The 19,045-nt window shown below is 43.8% G+C and overlaps 1 protein-coding gene across 6 annotated transcripts in view; it reads right to left on the reverse strand.

Moving 5' to 3' along the window:
- Window positions 1-18,828, reverse strand: part of Ddr2 (discoidin domain receptor tyrosine kinase 2) — a 124,663-nt gene extending 105,835 nt beyond the window's left edge. The window contains 2 exon segments of one of the 6 annotated variants that reach the window (NM_001443623.1): window positions 17,821-18,077; window positions 18,340-18,828. The gene's annotated coding sequence lies outside the window, so the exon portion shown is untranslated. 6 annotated transcript variants of the gene reach the window in all.
- Window positions 18,829-19,045: the final 217 nt, after the last annotated feature.

A 19,045-nucleotide genomic window follows, 5' to 3' on the forward strand; every position in this document is an offset into this window, starting at 1 on the left:
GGCTTAAGAGAAGAAAAGCATTTTGGAAGAGAGTAAGACCCAGCCAAGGCCATAAGTCAGAGTTCCACTTCATTGTCTTTATGTATGGGGTTTCTGTAGTTCTAAAGCTATTATCTTCAAAGTCTTGCCAAGATTGTGACTGTCCCTGAGAGGCACCGGACAGGATAGAGGGTTTGCTAATGGAGAGTGAAGGTGTTGTTTAAGCTAACTCTTGAGATATTACTAGGACGTGGTTGGGCAAAAAGAATAGAATAAAAGGTTGAGACGTGATCAATCTGGATAGACAGGTTATGAGCTGAAAAGATCAATAAATGGTTGGCTAGAAGCCAGGAACAAGTAATGGAGAGAGCTGGAAGGCGGTCAAGGTGGGGACAGGACTGTGAATGCTGACAGCCTGAGTGGTTCAGGCAAAGGCTATGGGAAACACTGTGGGGCTGGGGCTGGCATGTGAATGTCTTTAAAAGAGAGACAGGGAGCATATGTGGTTACATAGAGCCTGACCCATGGTAGTGACAGAATCAGAGGCAAGAAATAATATAGAATATAATAATAATGTAGACATAGGTGAGAGTGGGCCTGTGATTAGTGACAGGAGAACAAAGGAGGAAGTCCCAGAAGCCTGAGCTCTTAGCCTGCCTGAGATCAGAAGCTGGGAAAACAAAAGGAAGGATGTGTTCATAAAGAAAGGTTGGATATAAACAATTAGGTTTCCTATGGAGATAAAAAGACATTGCATGCAAAGAGACACAAAATCGAGCCTGGCAGTCTTGAGCCTGGCAGTCTGGTGAGTCTGAGGCCATTCATACATGTATTAATCAACTACCTAAGGTAGGCATAGACATTTGAAGCGGATGAGAAGACCTAAGAAGGAGAAAGCCAAGAACATTCTTAGGGTTCACTTGTATCAGGTGAGGAAAATACCTATGTACCCTTCATAGCTTCCACGAACGACTTGAAACCATTTAAAAACAGTTCTTTCTCACAGAACATCAGGGACTCTGACCCAAACATAAGTCAGATGAAGAACCCAAATCCAGAAGGCTGATTTATCCAAAGTCACACAGCACCTCCATAGAAAAGCCGAATCAGTGTGAGTGACCACTGGGAATGAGCATTGCCTTAGCATCTAGGATGCTGTCCCATGCAGCACATGACGCCGTGGTGTGACAGAGGTCTGGGAACAAGCTACAGACTCCCTTTGTCTCTGCCATACCAGCCAGCAGTGTCGGGCCCAACCGTATAATCAGCTTAGGGGCTCAAACCACATCTTGCTCATCGTCTTGTCACTGTCCCCATTGCTCTCCTTCCTGTTTCCGCTACCGGTTATTACAGAGCAGAAAAATCACAGATCACTCCTTCTTCTGGATATACACATGATCTCAGACCTCCTGAAAGGACCTTGAAGAGTCATATAATATTAAGGGAGAAAAAAAACTACAGATACTGGGGTTGAGAGGAACCCAATGACTTGCCCCAGGTTGTCAGTTTGTAGACTCCAGACCCAAATCCCAGCCTCTTGTTTCTCTCCATTCCACACAAACTGCTCGCATCGAGAGGCCTATTTCTAAGATGTCCTTCCCAGTGCTGAATTTCTCTAAGCATATGGTCTGCATTCCTTTTCCCCTGGGGTGTTCCTTCCAAAAGGAGGCCATGATTCAGTAAGCTTGGGACATGCTACAATCTACCCTCTATGATAAGTAACACTCTGCGTGTGTGTGTGTGTGTGTGTGTGTGTGTGTGTGTGTGTGTGTGTGTGTGTGGTGCAGGTATATTGTGATGCTCAGGCATGTGTGCATGTTCACGTGCACATATGTGGATGTGCGTGAAGAACCCAGAGGTCAGTATTTAGTTGCTTTTTTTTAATCACTCTCCACCCTGTCTTACAGACAGTCATTGAATCTGGAACTCACTGAACTGGCTAGCCTACCTGACCAGCGAGCTCAAGGGATCCTGTCTCAGCCTCCCCAGTGCTGGGATGACAGGCATCTGGCACCATGCCTAGCTTTTTTCTTAGGGGTTGGGAACCAAGACTGGGTTGTCCCGGTTTCACATCAGCGCATTACCAACTGAGCCATCTCCCCAGCCCCGAGGCAGTGCATTTGTTACCGTATGAAAAGAAAAAAAGAAAACTAATTCTCTCACGGTATTTTCCAAATTCCCTTGACCACAGGACTCTCACCTCGACTGCACCGCTTTGTAACCTATTAACGCGGCACAGATTTCCAAAGGTTGTACTCTGGAAAGCACAAACCTCATTAACAAGAATTCCTTTTGCTATCCTAAGCAAAATGTTCCCATGGAGTGGTCTTCCTTGTGAGGTCCTAGTAGGGAAGCCACGAGATGCAAGGGAGGAAAAGGAAAAGAGTAGAACCATGTGCACCGCCAGCAGCAGAGGGTAAGGTGGCCACAGGGTCCCCTGGGACTCTCATCCTACGCTAAAGACACTCAACTCCATGCCCAGATTCCCATGTGCGCAGCGTCAGCAAATGTGAGTGTCTCCTTCTGCTCTCTGTTAGCAAAGGCACTGTAGGGTCAGGCCCTTCCACATCTTCTGTAGGTTTTCACCGTCCTAATCTAAAACCTCAGGACTCAAAGTCCTGCCTGAACCACTGAAAGAAGCTTTCTAATGAACTCCCCTACCTGACTCCTTCTCCCCTGCCATTTCCCTTACAAGATGCTATCCTGTTAATCCTGTTAATCTGTATTTGCTTTCAGAGAAAGGAAATGTTCAAAACTCTACAACAAGCATGGTCCCTCACTGATGTCCTATCAGTGCGACACAATGCACTCCATCCTCCCCCAGCAAGTTCCCCATCTGCTGACACCCTAAGCATCTGTGCAGCATGACTGCTGGGCTCTGCATGTCTGCTGCCTCAGCCTCTCCAATTTCTTCTGCTTCTTACCTTCCAGTGTCCGCCAGCAGCCCTGAGGTGAAGCAGTCGCTTCACCCTCTCCTACTCTCACAGACATCGAGTCCTACATTTGCATGTGTTGCTCTTTTACAGGGTCTTGCATTTCTTGACCCATACTAAACCCGGGAAGGGAAAACATCATGCTTCTCAAGAATACTTAAAAAGTACCCAGAAATTTCTCTTGGTGAAAGGGTCAATATTCATCTCATGACATAAGTTAAGTGGGCAGCATTAAAGCCTACAAAACCTCAAGTCAGAAGCCAGGAACACTAACCTCTTTTGAGGACTCAAAGGCATTTACAATAGCTCTCTATAGTTCAATTGCCCTTAGCCTTTGAAAATAGCAAGGAAAAAAATATTCTAAGTCCTCTTGGAGGACCCAGGGAATTCCACTAGTTTTCCTAAACACAGAGCAGAGCTTTCCGCCAATTCTCCACCAGATTCTTGCTATGCTCGAGGGGGCAGGGTCTAGACAGGGTGTGTCAGGTGACGTGTCTCCAAATGGTCCAAAGAGGCTGATCAACAAAATTCATCCCAAGAAGACTTTCTTTCTTGGCAAGTATTATTTCCTTTCTTCATTCTTTTAATTGTACCACTCTCAGTTTGTAATCAGTATATTAATATACAAATATAGATTCTTTTTAACAACTACAAAACAAACAGACCAATCCTGGTACTTGAGTCATGCCGTCAAGTGCTGTTGTTTTACTCACAGTGTGTGAGGACCCGCCTGAAGGAGGCTGCTAAGACAAATAGTGGTCCCTGGACACCAGGTGGAAATTTCCTATTCATCGGCTGGAGCAAAGCCTGATATAATTTTTTAAAGCATTCTGGGTGACTCTGAAGCATATTGCAGTTTGAAAGCCAGATGAAAGACTGGCCCAGTTTTTTAAAAAGAAAAAGAAAAGCATCTTAGGGTTAATGGTAAAACAGCTGTGCTTGGGAATGGGGGTGTGGCTTGTCCAGTAAATCGTTTGCCAGACAAGCAGGACCTAAGTTCAGTATCCAGGATCCACATAAACAAAGGTCAGGACCACTGGTGTGTGCTTGTAACCCCAGTGCTAAGGAGGTGGAGACAGGGGGAATCCTGGGGTTTGGGGACCAGCCAGTCTCATCTGCTTGGTAAACTCCAGGCTAGTAAAAGAAGCTATCTCAAAAAGAAAGAAAGAAAGACAGAAAGACAGAAAGGAAGGAAGGAGGGAAGGAAGAGAGGAAGGAAGGGAGGAAGGAAGGAAGGAAGGAAGGAAGGAAGGAAGGAAGGAAGGAAGGAAGAGGTTCTTGAAAAAAGACACCTAAGTTTAACCTCTGGCATCCACATGCAAGCTGCAAGCACATACATGAATATGCATGTGAATACATGAATATGCATGTGTGCATGGATATGCACGTACACATAAGAATATGCATGAACATATATAAATATGCATTACACACGCACATATACACACACACACACCAAGTCATTATACCTATTTGTAGTAAAAGACTCACAATGCATAATGAAGACATACAGAGAACAAGTAGTTAGCAAAATTTGTATAATTCGGGGAGAAAAGTATAGGTTCAAATTCTGTATCGGCCACATCCACACTCTGTGCCTGACATTTTCTAAGAGTCACATGTCCCAAGGCAAAACAGGAAAAGTCCCCACCTTGCCATACTCGATGGTTTCAAAGAGACTCTTTATGTGAAGTGCTTGAATTAACCTCAGAGCACAACAGCACTAATTATTAGCAGCACGCACCAATGATCAGTGAGATTTGAAAGCAGATCAAGAAAGGCTTCCTGCAAAGTAGCAAGCCTGCTCAAGTTTGCTTTTCCGGTGCTCTGAAAAAGCAATGGCCAAAAGCAACTTGGGGAGCAAAGGGTTGCCCAGCTTCTAGTTCATGCGCCATCCCCGGGGGAAGGAAAGGTAAGAACTCAAGGCAGGAGCCTTGAGACAGTAACTGATGCTGAGGCCATGAAGAGATGCTGCTTCCGGGCCTGTTTTCTCTCAACAATCGGCTCACCCTGCTGTCATATACAACATAGGACTATCCACCCAATGGTAGCACCACCCACAGCGTGCTGGGCCCTCCCAGGTCAATAAAGAATCAAGAAAAGTCTGCAAGACATTCTTCCAAGACACTGTAATGGAAACATTTTTTTTTCAGCTGAGATTCCTTCTTCCCAGATGACTGGCTTGTAGCAGGTTGAGAGGGGCAAGCCACTGTGGAGCCCAGCATTAATTTTCTTATAATAGGTTGGTGTCAATTTATTCTTGAAGTCCACGAGATTCCTAGAATTTTCAAAATTACTATATCTTTGGTTCTCTAATTTGTCACTTGGTACAAGAGATAGCTAAGTGGTGACATCCACTCAAGCTTAGCGCTTAGCACTTAGCATTTCGTTTCTGTTTATAATTGTACAAACACCGAACAAAAGCCAGATCAAAGCCAGAACCAATCTGGAAAAAGGAGAAGCGGTGGAGAAACTGAGTCTCTGCTGGACCTGAGGCAGTTTAATCTATTCGGCCACAGCTGCCCTGCTGGGGGCTGCGGAGAGCTTTGGAATCTGACATCTTTCATAGCGTCATGTACTGGTTTATAAGCAGGGAGCCAGGGCATAAACACACACAGCAGAATGATTCCGCCAGCTTCTATTAGCAATTGGGTTAAATGCCCAGGGAGTACCATGTTAATGTCACCACAAGGCTAACCTTGCCTTCAAGGGAGTCAAAACAAGTGTGATACTTTATCTTAATTGTCAATTCCTCTGGATTTGGAATCTCCTAGAAGATATACCGCAGGCCTTTCCATGAGAGAAAGTCCAGGGAGAGTACGCTAAGGAGGCAGATCCTACCTTGAAGATGGTCATTGCCATCCCATAGACTGGGGTCCCAGACTGAATAACAAAGAAAAATGGAAAACACTGAGAACCAGCATCCATCACTCTGTTTCCTGACTGTGCTTCCAACGTAACTGGCTGCCTCACCCTCCTGCACTGCCTCTGGAGCCACACTCTCCACCATGCCTGCCCTGCCCCCCGCCAGATGGTCCGTATCCACTAACGGTGAGCAAATATCAGCCCTTTCTTTAAAGATATTTTCCTTGGAAATTTGGTCACAGAAATCAGACCAGTAATTAATACAGCAGTTTAGTAAATGGTCAAATGATATCCTCTAAAACGAACACTTGATGACCAACTGCTACTGAGTTTCGGTTGGGATCCAAGTTTCCTGCGTTTATAAACCCTCGAGGCTAAGACGATGTATCCAATGTGCCTCTACCAGCAAGCCTTCTCTGCATAAGTATTGATATATTCAAACAATAAACCTGTTACAAGTAAACGGCTATTCAATCCCAGCCACTAACTTCCTCATGTGTGATGAATTCAAGCAGAGCCCCATCGTCTGTCACATCACAACCATGCTCTTCATTGAATTTGATTTCGCCAATCACTTGATTCCACCAATAAATTGACTTTTTAGCTTGCACTGGTAAATTTATTTTAGCTTTATGGCTGCCACTGAGCTATAAGCACTAGAAGCGTCTACAGTGCCTAGTTTCTCACTTTTACATTTCCAAAGGATTTAAAAAATTTTTTTATCGTATCTGTATGAGTGTTTGCCTGCGTGTGTGCATGCACACATGTGAGTCCTTGGTGTCCACAGAAGCCAGAATAGAGCATTGGAAGCCCTGAAACTAGAGTCACATATGCTTGTGGGCTGCCATGTGGGTGCCAATAATTGAACTCATGTGCCCTACCCAGCCATCTATCCAGCCCCAGATTTATACATGCATTAATAGCACATGAATAACTGACCGTTCAAGAAGCTGAATTGTTTCTTACAAATCAGATTCACCAGTATTCATGTAGTGATGGCAAGTAGATAGTCCTAACAGAATATTTCTTGAGAACCATGTCTACCCCTCTGTTGACCTGAGAGAAGGCTCTGTCTCTCTTCCTTTATTAAAGCATAATTTTAATATTTTTATAACATAATAATTTTAATAATTTTGACATATCCATGAAGACACTGGTATTTTTACAATGTATAAGAGATAGAGTTTGAACTCAGAGCTCCCAACAGCACACTCAAAGCTTAGTCCATTTCCACATGACCTGACTCCTGATATGGCAGCGTAAGCAATTAACAGACATCGACTTCTTTTATAGTCTCAAAAACAGAAATGAGAGGCTTTCATCGCTCCGGTCTAAGAATTTTCCCAATAAGTCAGAACTGTGGTAGGTATATTTTTAAAAAGCCTATTTGAAGGAGCCAGTTAAGAACTCATTTATGGGTTTTGCTAAAAAGTGATTTATAAAGACCACCTAAGGTAACCGGGTGATCCTGACAAAAATTAGAAAAAAATCCTTGGAATTCCAATAAATAAGATCTGAGCTGCACATACGTAACTGTTGTGCATCTGTGTCTTCATGGCAGACTCCAAATGCAGAATCTGTCTCTGACTACACTGCCTGCCTTGGGATCCCTTTCCCCTAGCCTCAACAGAAGAAGATTCAGATGTGCCTAGTCTTCCTGCAATGTGCCAAGGCAGATTGATATCTATGGTTGACCTCCCCTTTTCCGAGGAGAAAGGGAGAAGGGATAGCTGCGGGGAGGACGGGTGCGAGGGAGGGACTGGAAGGAGAGGCGGGGAGAAGAAGTTTCCATCCAGATGTAAGTAAATAACTGAATTAATGAAAATGTATATTTAAAAAAAAGATCTGCACTGCATGAACAATCTGAAACTGGAGCTTGCATTTTAAGAAGAGGACTTTTTAGTTGAGGTGCAGGGAGAATGAAATCTATTCAGAGCATAGCCCGTATGACTCCAGGTTTTACTGTGAAATGACTCCGGGTGTGGGTGCTGGTTCAAGACCCTGATTAGCAGAACCAAACTGGAAGATGGAGAGATTCTGGAGTGTTCTTTATAGATATGAACATTGCGTTTTTACACCAACTTATTTACTGTGTGTGTGTATGTGTCTATGTGTGCACACATGTGGACCACAGCACGGGTATGCTCCTCAGGGAACAATCGCCAGTGGTCTGGTTTGGTGGCAAGCATCTTTATTTACAGAGCCACCCTGCCAGTCCATAAAAGACATTTTAAGTGCAAAGAAGTAAAACAATGATTGTACAAAGTCTCACTGTTAAAAGTTTGCAAAGTAAAAAACAGAATGGTAGCCTATTAATCCTTGGTCTACTGCACTTTCAACCATAAGACGATATTAAGTGAGTTTGTCTGTTGTTATATCTAAAATACTGTAAATGATGGCATTTAAGTAATAGTTGTCATGTGACAAGAAGATTTTTATCTTATCAAATATCCCCTGGGGTGCTTCAATACCTGCGATGAACCTTTATCGGTAATTTTTAAAATTTCTGCTTGACATAGCTTTATTAAGTAAAGCAATAATATTCAATTTTAAAATATAATTGTTACAATGATGCCATCAGAGACACCTAGTCCTTTTGAAATAACTCAGCTATTAATATAATAATATTATATATATTATTATAGTATAATGCTTTCCTTCAGATAAGAAAGAGCTAAACATAGAATCATAATGTTAGTTCTTACAGGCTTGGAGGAGAAATGTTTTCTTAATTACACTTTTTTTTAAAGAGCAGTTCTAGGTTCCAGAGAAACTGAACAAAAACTAGGGTGTTTCCCATCTGCTGCCTGCCCTCACAGGAGGTGACCTCCGGTGCCATCAGAGCTGTTCCCCACAGAGGTAGATGTCACTTCTGTTTCTTGTCTACTCCAGACTCAAACAATTATGAATAAAACTGCTGTGCAGATTCCTGTGCAGTTTTTTTTAATTTTGTAGAGAAGAGATTTACTCTGTAAACATTATTATTATTATGTGATTTCTTTCAAAACTCTGCTTAACCGTGTGAGGTTTCGTGTTGCTACAGTCAACTCATTTAAGCAAATATTAGAGTGTGTGCATGCTACAACCTATATGAAAGTATATGTAGCTCTACAGGCATTGTGTGTGTGTGTGTGTGTGTGTCTGTGTGTGTGTCTGTGTGTATGTCTGTGTGTCTATGTGTCTGTGTGTGTCTGTGTGTATGTCTGTGTGTGTGTCTATGTGTCTGTGTGTGTCTGTGTGTCTGTGTGTGTCTCTGTGTGTCTCTGTGTGTGTGTGCATGTGTGTGCATGTGTGTGTGCATGTGTGCGTGCGTGTGTGTGCGTGTGTGTGTCTGTGTGTGTCTGTGTGTGTCTGTGTGTGTGTCTGTGTGTGTGTCTGTGTGTGTGCATGTGTGTGTGCATGTTTGTGTGCATGTGTGTGTGCATGTGTGTGTGCATGTGTGTGCCTTGTGTGTCTGTGTGTGTCTGTGTGTGTCTGTGTGTGTGTCTGTGTGTGTGTCTGTGTGTGTGCATGTGTGTGTGCATGTTTGTGTGCATGTGTGTGTGCATGTGTGTGTCTGTGTGTGTGTCTGTGTGTGTCTGTGTGTGTCTGTGTATGTCTGTGTGTGTGTCTGTGTGTGTGTCTGTGTGTGTGTCTGTGTGTGTGCATGTGTGCATGTGTGTGTCTGTGTGTGTCTGTGTGTGTGTGTGTGTGTATATTGCCGTAACCTAACTTGCAGCTCCTTAGTGGTCTGTGCAGTTGGACACCTTCTCACCTGCTCACCTGCCGTCTGATCTCTTGAAGTGTACTTCAACTATTTCATCGTTTTTTTTAAGCCTCTGTCTGTTTGCTTCTCAGTTGGATGTTTCCTTTCTTTGTGTTTCTTAGACCACGTCTTTTGCAAATATTTCCCCCTAATCTGTGGCTGATATCCCCATTTATCTTGACATTGTCTTTAACAAGAAGGAAGGTATTATAGACTATCTCCTTCGTGTAGTTTCAAATGTACCGTTGGGTCTGGGATAGCCTTTGAGTTAACTTTTGTGAGGGATGGCAGTGATTGTCTAGATTCATTGTGCTTGCTAAGAGAAAAGACTTCCTTGTCTTTGCCGGCTCTTACTCCTTTGTCCAAGACTCTCTGAATATATTTGTGTTGGCCTATTTAGGGCTCTCCATGCTATTACACACAACTGTTTATCTGTTCTTTGACAGCACTGTACGGCCTAGATTACTGTAGCTTCACAGAGAACCCTAAAGTCATGTGGTACCAGCCCTCCAACTGGAATTCTTTATCAGTACAGTCAGCTATGCTGGCTATTTTGACTCTCCATATAAACATTTTTTAATGAAGCAGGATATCACTATATGTTGACCCTGAACAGAATCCTTCTGCCTCAGCCTTCCTAGTGCCAGGATACAGGTATGCACCACCACACACACTCAGAACTCCGCATAAGCTTCGCCACCAGTTTGTTGATATCCACAAAATAACTTACTAGGGCTTGGGTTGGGAATTGGATTTTTTTAACTTGGAAAGGCAATTGTTTCTGGGTACATCACGATTCAACCAGGCTAGCAAGCAGCAATGTGTGTTTCTCTTTAATTTCCTCTCACGCCACTTTTACATTATCATCAACCTCTTCATTTTAAAGCTATGGAATCCACACATTCTAAGATTAGAAAAGTGTCAGCTCCAGGTACGGCAGTGCACACTGGCCAAGTCTAGCACTTGAGAAGGTGAGGCAGAAGTATCATTCTGGGTTCATGCCAACCTGAGCTATATAGTTAAGTTCCAGGCTAGCCTGGGCTACAGAGTCAAAGCCTGACTCAACAATGAACAAGCAAGCAGAGCCGCAGCTGGTCACGAGTAAGAGTCGACACTTCTTGAGAGACCGTAACTCCCACCCCCTCTCCGTTAGACTGGCTGTTGCCCTGTAAGGATCTTTGTAACACTGACCTACCTTCTCAGCTTTATTAGCCTCTGTGAAGCTACAGGATGGCAAAGCTTTTAGAAGCAGCTCCCATGAGGACTGCCAGGGTGGGAGTTCCTTTTACAGACCAAAATCTTAATTCATTTTCCCCCCAGTAAGCAATGTGAGGGGTGTGTATTGGAGTGATGGTTCTTTAAATCTGGCAAAATCACACACACAATCACATTCACAATCATACACAAACACACAATCATACACATACACATAACCATACACACAACACATACATAGTCACACACAATCATATACACACATAAACATACACAATCGCACACATACACAATCACACACATAATTACACATACATATACACACACAATCTTACACATACACACGAAATCACACACACACACAAAATCATATATACAATCACACATATACACAATCACACACACAAAATCACCCGAACACAGTCACACACAATCATATACACAAACACATACATTCACACACACAGAATCACCCACACACAGTCACAGACAATCAGACACACAAAAGCACACAATCACACACACAATCACACATGTATACACTTACACACACAGAATCACCCACACATAGTCACATACAATCATACACACAAACATAATCACACAATCATATACACAAACACAATCACACAAACACACACAATCACACAATCATACACACAATCACACACAATCACACAATCATACACACAAACACACACAAACACACAATCACACAATCATATATACAAACACACACAGTCACACAATCATACACACAGGCAATCACACACACAATCACACATGTATACACTTACACACACAGAATCACCCACACACAGTCACATACAATCATACACACAAACACAATCACACAATCATACACACAAACACACACAATCACACAATCATACACACAAGCACAATCACACAATCATATACACAAACACACACAATCACAATACACACAAACATACACAGTCACACACACACAATCACTCAATCATACACACACACACACACACACACACACACACACACACACACACACACATCCCACCTTGCCATGAGCTGGGAGAGTTTGTTTTTAGTCTTTGATATAGATGTGGAGTGATGAGCATGACTTGTTGCTGATGGAGAGGACACAAAAAATAGAGATAATAAGAAGCACAGCACTTGCCCTTGGTCCTCCCCAGCCAAGGCGCTGGCCCTGTGGGTGTGGTTTGCTTGCCTGTGCTGACACCTGACCCCTCCCCCCAGCTTAGGAACTGCTTTGTATTGATTTTGAGATTTTCTTCTGCCACTGCTGGGTGTGTCTGTGTCTCCTAAGTCCTGAAGACATAGATAATGTTTGACTTCCAGATCCTTCTTCACCTGTTGCCATAGTCATCGCGCATTAGTGGACAGATGCCTACAGTGTCCCACCCCTAGCACTGCTAGGCATGTACCGAGGGCACAGCAGCTGTTTGAACAAACAGGACTTTAAACTACGAACACGTAGCATTATACATGGTTGGAAAGAAATCAATGTGATTTATTTCTTTTATACTTCTATAATAACTAACAGAGAACATGAAATGTTTAATAAGTGCATAATGAATGATTGATAAAAATAAAAAATTACCAATGCAAGATGGGGCCGGCAGGGCAACCATGTGAACAATAGAGGGATAGGAGAACTTGCTATTCTGTTCTCAATTACTCTGTAGAGCCAAGGTTGCTATAAAATATAAAACCTAGTAATTTTTAAAGGAAACTGTGAATAATAAAACACAAACTTTTCAGTCTTCTTGTAAAACATCTGGCTCTCCTATCACGTGCGGGACCCATTTCTGAATTCCCATTGCTGAGCTATTTAACCAAACTTCTGCAAACCCGAAAGCACAAACATGTATTACCTAACCCTGGATAACAATTTTCCAAATCAGCTTCTGTCCAAATACGTGAGCTATGCCCCAGAACCTAAAGCAAAGACTGTCGAAAGACATGGAGGACCAAGCAGTGGTGATGGCCCCATTCATTGGTGTGTGCTTCCTGAACAAGCATAAGGACCAAGGTTGGAGGCCCAGAGTCCATGTTTTAAGAAAGAAACTGGCATGGTTGTACGTGCTTACAATTCTCGGTCCTGGGGAGGAAGAGACAGGCAGACCTCTAGGGCTCACTGGCTGACCAGGCTAGACTACTTGAGGAGAGAGAGATTTACCCACACATGAGTATGGACATACACATGCAAAGAAAGAAAGAAGTGATAAAATTATTCTAATCACTAAAATGTAGGACTTAGCGGATAGATATGGAATAAATATTTTTGCTGAAGAATTACTAAATCAATAGAGAAAACCAGAATTAGGGTAGATGGTGCCAGAATGCTACATAATTTATGATAGATAGAAACATGCTTTTATGCATCAATTAACATTTTCATAAAATACACCCGTGGCTTTTAAAGAATAACACTATTTGGGAAGAAAAGTTAATGAGAAACTTTTTGCCTTAGGGGAGATAATTCAGAGATTATCTGTTTCTTGTTTTATAAATTCCTAATGTACTAAATTTAAAAAGAAAACACTTTTTAAAAAGCAGTAGATTACTCCATCTCCCATCTCAATTTATCCAAGTTTCCTATGCCATTAAGAAGACCCTAAACACAGAGGTTGGAGAGGTGGCTCGGTGGTTAATAACACGGGCTGTTCTTACAGAGGATCTGAGTTCAGTTCCCAGAACATGCATCAGGCAGCTCATCACTGCCTGTAACTCCAGCTCCAGGGGATTCAAGGGCCATCTCTGACCTCAGTGTTTACATACAGACATGTACACACACACACACACACACACACACACACACACACACACACACACTGTGATCAGGTCTTTACAAAAGACCCTAAACAAATCTTCAGCAAAATTTACTGGACAGCTTCCTATGAAAGAAACCAAAGGGCATCCCCACCTCCCATCTATGTGTAAGCAATGCTTTCCAGCTTTTCATTCATTACCTTATCTGACCCACCCACCCCCACCAAAGGGAGAGAACAAAAGTGGATGAGTAAGACAAGTGAGGGTGTACCTCAGTGAAGATAAGGCTTCCCAAGTAATACACGTGAAAATAATGGTGTTGAGACCAAAATCTCATAATATGAGAGACAGTCACCTGGCAAGCTCTTCTCATTGCATGCCTCCCTCCTGTCTCTCACGGTAGAGCACCAAGCAGCATTAGCCTCTGAGTGGCAAGTCTAAAGGGCTCACCAAAGGTTTAAGGCAGGCTTGAAACCCAGTGACAAGAATGTACCATCCACAAAGCTTAGTTTCTAGAAGAACCATGGGAGCTCAGCCTTGTGGCAACAGTCTAACCTTATCTTTGCAATCTCTTTATTTGTGCATTCATCTTCCAGGCCAGGACACTACTCAAAGCTGACCTTCCCCTGTGTTTACATGATGAAGTCAGAGTCCGGCTAGCAAGTACACAATACGTCAAATGACAGGATTCGCCATCTCTTAAGAATTACAGAAAGTTGGAAACACTTGATGGTTCTATGTAAGACAGTAAGAACAGAATACAAAATTTAGAATGACCATCAATACAACAGAATTGTTTATAGCCAAAATTATTTATAAAGCATACAGCTTTGGTTATAATATATTCAGATGTATGCAAATACAAGGAATGAAAGAAACAGCTTAGAGTCCATCGGTTTCACCATCAGGTCATTGGAGTTCCAGTGGCTATCACTGGACAGTTATCTAGATGGCTTTGTTGAGCTGTTACTTTGGGGAAAGAAAAAAAAAATAGAATTGAATTGAAATGCCTTAGACTCACGCCAGCACGAATCCTTATCTCTGCTTCACGTTAGAATCACCCGAGTAACAAACTGTCCACTCTTGTTTTCCACCTTTGGGTGTCTTGATTTAACTGATCTAGAGGTCCTTAGGGCCTACCTGAGGTTCGGAATTCCTGCTGAGCGAGTCTATTAAAACATCGTCTTCTCAGCTGTAAGAACACACTGTGAGGATTTTAATCCAGTTGCTCTAGGATGCCTGGGAAGATTGGGCACGTTCATGGCCTTGTGGGGAAAGAGTCAACCAATTCATATGCTACACAGCTGTCAGCAGGCCAAGCACATAAAGAATCTAGTGTGCTCGCATTGCAGACAAGTCCGCATTGACGTGAGCCAGCACACCTAGCATGTAGTGGTAGTCTATTTTTAGCTGGGCCTCAGCTTGGTGTTTGAGGTGATATAGAATACCAGAAGGTGCATCTTCCAAAGGAACTTGAGCTGGATGTCTGAATTGAAGGTAAATGTATGTGACGTGACATTGATAGGCCGGAGGCACTCTGTCTTTATTAGAACATCTGTTAAAAAATGCTATCATGTGGAAAGGTTAGAACTAAATCTCCGGTGCGGAATACAGATCCAAATGGCTTCTACTCCCAGAAGTGACTGTGTAAGACAGGAAGAAAGTGATATAGGAAGGCTGTGGAGGAGAGACAATGAAGGACTTTCTCTGGATGGCGCTTCCACTTGGCCCTTGGACAGGAAGACTGTTGACCCTAAGATTCTAGAAACACCTTCTCAACTTCTCTGATTTGTGACATTTATACAAGCAATTCTATCTTAAGCAGAAACAGAGGAGGAAGCTTCCACATGCTAGCCTTCAACTCCTACTTCAGGAAACACAGCAACTTTTCTGATTACAGGCTCAGAACAGGCAGTGTGAAGTAGAAGACGAAGGGAGATGCACTTGCCAGTGAGAAAACGTTCCTGAGCTCAGGACCTGTCCTCAGCTGGCTATGAAGCTCCTGCTGACTAAACCTTTCTCACCCAGAGACAGTGCAGATCCAGAGATGCTTAAAGTAATCTATTGACCTTCATCCTACTCCACTTGGGGTGAGGAAACATAGACAAACCAGACCTAAAAGGAAATTTTCAGAGAGTAAATCCAAGAGTATTTCCCCATGAGGCAGGATTGTTTCTATTAGAAGAGGGCATGAAGGCCTGGGGAGATACCTCAATTTGTAAAGTACTTATCACATAAGCATAAGAACCCGAGTTCAGTCTCCTGAAACACACATTCAAGTGCCGGGTGAAGGCACACACTCGGAATCCAACAGTGCAGAGGCCGAGACAGGAAGATCCCCAGGGCCCAGGGGCCAGCTAGCCTAGCCTACTCAGTGAGACTGGGCCAACAAGGGATCCTATCTCAAAAACAACAACATTCCTGAGGATTGACACCTGAGGCTGACCTCTGGTCTCCACATAACACAAACACACCTGCACACGTGCACATGTAGACACACACGTGCACGTATGCACACACAGAAAGATAGGAATGAAGATAGAGCCCCTCGCCATTTCAAAGCTTTGCCTATAGTCCCACAGGTCTGCAGCAACTGTCAAAGGATGACTTCCAGTGCATTCAGTCACATTTCAACCATAAGAGCTGACCTAATGAAGCCCTTCATAGAATGTGTTCATGTCTGAGTCTAACAGTAACACCCAAGAGTATTCTTATTTCCATGTAGTGAACACAGAGGCTGAAGTGCAGAACACACTAAACGGTAGAGACAGAACCTAGCCTGGGTCTACCAACTCTAAAAGTCCCCAGCTCTCTGCCTCACCAAGCTAAAAGGATATCCAGTACCTGGAATTTAACCTACATTGGATACCCAGGTAAGTGTTTCTCTGAGTGCGGGTCCAAACTGTTCCCTTAGCCTGGCATGGGTACCTCCTGGTCACCCAGTGACTCCAAAAGTAAGCAAGTCCACATGTGGAGTGGGAGATAGGAGAACTGCCCACAGTGAGTCGGAGTCCAGGACTCCAGATGTAACAACGTTTTAGCACAATTCATTTCACTTCTCTGTCTTAAAGTCCTTTCCTATAAGACAGGAATGATGCCTTTACAGAACCATGGACAATCAATCAAATACCAGGTAAATATCTGGAGGCTGGTTAGAGCGAGGACGGAAATGTTAAAAAAAAATTTTTGTTTCGTTTTGCATACACACGTGCACACACATGTGCACACACGCACACCAATATAGACACACACACACACACACACACACACACACACACACACACACACACGGACCACTAGCTGATGAACCACGTCTACCATCTTTTTATTGCTGATAAACGTCCTTGAGATGACTTGCCCCCATTGTCTCTTCTACATCTTAAAAATAAGCCTGAGGGCAGAGGCGTGGAGGGCAACAGGCACTCTGGCCGCGCTATCGATTCTGAAATCTGTGCCATGAAAGGGTCAGAAGTGACGGCGGCAAAGACCCTTTTCCAGACTCCAAGGCAAGAAGGATAAGAGAAGCTTAATAGTTAAAATGGTGCTAAAGGCGCCACTGCCTTGAGTACTCACGACTCTCCTCAAATGGCTGACCTGAGTACATCTGCCACTCTCAGAAAACTTGTCCCTTAGATGGGTAGGCCAGAACTCTGGGTCCCAACTGCAAGCAGCCTGGCCCTCTGATAACAAAAAGAAAAGCCCCCAGCGCCAGGAAGAAGAGTCTGGGAAGTGATTGATCCGTGTCACCCACTACAAACCCTCCAGGCGGCTGGACTTCCTGCCCAGCCACCCAAGACCAAAGGTGAAGCCACCCCTCATCCCAAGCCCTCCTCCACAGTCGCCCTTCCCACAATTAAATCACAAAAGGTGCTAGGCCGTGTTCTCACCCAAAGTCAGGTCCCTCAAACACCACCAACTCAAAGCCTGAAAACACAGCTCCTGGCTTGCCTCTCTCCAGCAGCTTGACTCTGCGATCGGCCTGTCTTGCCTGCCAACATTTCCAACTCTGCTAAAACTGTTTATTGTACCTTGCAGCTGCTATGGAGTCCTGGACTTCGCTTCAGCCTTCTTTGGATATTGGCGCCTATTCTTCCCTCCCTGACACAAATCCAGACCCAAAACATGGGATCTGCCTTGGTCCTGAGTCTTGTAGAGCCCAGCTCCCTGCCCTTCCGCCCCGATTCAAACTGTCCTCCGGCCGCTTTTTAAAACTTTTCCTGACACACCAAGAGAAGTACACTTAGAACTTTCGTTTTTTTAGAAAAGAAAATGAAGGTCGGGGGAGGAGGAAGGAGCCACATCACTTACTTCCAGTCCAGGGACGCCCAGTTTTGAAAGGAAGAAAACGGTTATAATCCAGTACGTTCCCCCAACGCAAAAGAAGAATTTCTCCTGAACCACGTCTTTTTCCACTTTGCCGGTGAAGGAGCCCCGGGGTAGGCATACATCCACAGGCTGATGCAAGATGCCTTTGAGAGAAACCTCACATTCTGAGGATTCCTGGGCCCAAGCCAAGGATCCCAGCATCCAATATATTGCACATTTGCTTTCAATTAGGAAGGGGGCTGGGGAGGGAAGAAGGCAAGTCACCAATCAGAGCTGTTTTCTGTTTTAAAGACTATTTCTTTTGACCCAAGGGACCACGAGCAAAGCTATAATTTACAGCGAAACCCATTCATAGAAGAAAAATATGTATAACCATAGGACAGACTTAAAGATGCAGTTCCCTTCTGTCTCCTTGCCGCACCCCCCCGGAGGGGGGGCTTCTCCATGCCTTTCCCCTGCACCCAAGACCGTGGAATACTCCCCTCACCTCATTTTTCTTACTTGAGCTGAAGCTATAAGCACAACTTCAGGTTTGGAGTCTCTTGCGATTCTCGTTTCCTGGACAGTTAAGTCACGCACATGGAGCTGATCTTTCGTATTTTGGCCATGAGAGCTGAGCCCTCCTCCAAAAAGTGTGTTTTAATCTCTTCCCCTCACTGCCTTCTCTACAAAAGAAAGAAAGAAAGAAAGAAAGAAAGAAAGAAAGAAAGAAAGAAAGAAAGAAAGAAAGAAAGAAAGAAAGAGAGAGAGAGAGAAAGAGAAAGAAAGAAAGGAACCTAGATGCTTCTATCATCCAGAATTTTACTTAAAAAAAAAAAAAAATTCAACCCTCAACTGGCTACTGCTGAGAGTCTGTTTCTACCCTAGATTCCTGCTGCTAAATAAAAACATAAGGACTCTCTAAATATTTTGTAAAAGGAAAGAGAAATTCTCTTCTAATCCCCCTGCCTCCCCCGACCCTCCTTTCTGTGGCCAGAGTGAAAGAGACATCATGTGAAAGTAATATGTGGCCAACGGGGGAGGAACCCCTGCCGGGCTCTCCAAATGATAAGTAATAACCCTGTCCATCCACCCAGGTTCTGCTCTTAACTCTTCAGAGCCCGGATCAGTCTGGACGAAGCCTGGGCCCTGGAAACCCAGATTCCCTATGTGGATAGTGACCACAGGGTGAGAGGAACAGTAGAAGGAGGCAGATGGCACAGGTTCC

Source organism: Rattus norvegicus, chromosome 13 (genome assembly GCF_021556685.1).
Source record: "Rattus norvegicus strain SHRSP/BbbUtx chromosome 13, alternate assembly SHRSP_T2T, whole genome shotgun sequence".
NCBI classification, from domain to species: Eukaryota; Metazoa; Chordata; class Mammalia; order Rodentia; family Muridae; genus Rattus; species Rattus norvegicus.